We start from the raw sequence: 1,131 nt of genomic DNA on the forward strand, positions 1-1,131 counted from the left end.
TTTTTTTTTTCAATGCTGGAGAGATGGTTCAACACTTAAAAGCATTGTTCCAGAGAAGGCAGGTTAAATTTTAAGAACTATATACTGTTTCAAAACAATATATCTAGTCACTTACTGGATGTGTGATGATCTTTTCTTCACACTTATTAAACAGATAAATGAGAGAGACATTTTCTTAGTTTCTCCCAGTGAGCATGCCAACATCCAACCAAAAGTCCATCCTTGTGAATCAGCACAAGCGGGCTAAAAGTTGCATAACCAAGGGTCAGAAATTCTCGAATACTTACAATCAAAGGATTGTGTCTTGAAGAGATACTTGAAGATAGAGTGAAGGTACAATCAGCCCAATAGAAGAAAACAAAACAGAGCATGAGAAGGAGGACACTTTGAGCAGCTCTCAGCTCAGGAGGAGTTCTGTAGAGAAGCTTGGAGTTGTGAAGGTAGAGGACATGCTGGTGGTGCTTGTGGAGAAGAAATACCATGTAGCCACTGGCCCCTCCCATGGCCCACTGAAACACAGCATCCCTCAGGAACATGAGGATGAGAAAAATCCATCTTGTGATTAAACTTTCAGGCAGAAAATAGCAATAGTTGCCACTTTTTTTGACTTGTGTTAGGTTCACACTATTGGTACTTTTAATGTAATATAGTAAGTTCATACTGATCAAAGAATTGAGTATCCAAAAGCATGAGAAGAATGGAAGGATGTGCCATGCAGACTTTGGCCTAAGCCTCCTCCACCCAGATGTTCTGGGACTGATGATGATGGCTTGGACCACAGTGAGGAGACTGGTGGTGCAGATGGAGAGACCACGGGCCACCCTCTCCAAGTAAACAATGATCTTACAACCCATGTCATCTAGGAAATTTCTCAACCCAAAAGCTGCTATGTTTAGCAACCCTTTTGCAAGAATAGATATCATGTTTGTAAAAGCCAAGTGGATGAGAATAAAGTGTATGGGTTTCTTCTCAGGGCCTTCCAATAAACTGAACAAATAATTCACAGAAACAACAATATTCCCCAGAGTGCCAACTACAGTGAGAAAGAGGAAAATTACTCCCTTGATATACTTCAAAACCATTTCTTCCTTCCTAGATAAAAAATCTTGTATCCAGGATGCAAACATGTTT

The 1,131-nt window shown here is 40.2% G+C and overlaps 1 pseudogene; it reads right to left on the reverse strand.

The window, feature by feature from the left end:
* Positions 1–175: 175 nt before the first annotated feature.
* LOC129672499 (vomeronasal type-1 receptor 4-like) lies at positions 176–1,112 on the reverse strand (annotated as a pseudogene).
* Positions 1,113–1,131: the final 19 nt, after the last annotated feature.

The sequence above is a fragment of the Psammomys obesus genome, unplaced genomic scaffold (assembly GCF_907164565.1).
Source record: "Psammomys obesus unplaced genomic scaffold, mPsaObe1.curated_primary_1811, whole genome shotgun sequence".
NCBI lineage: Eukaryota > Metazoa > Chordata > Mammalia > Rodentia > Muridae > Psammomys > Psammomys obesus.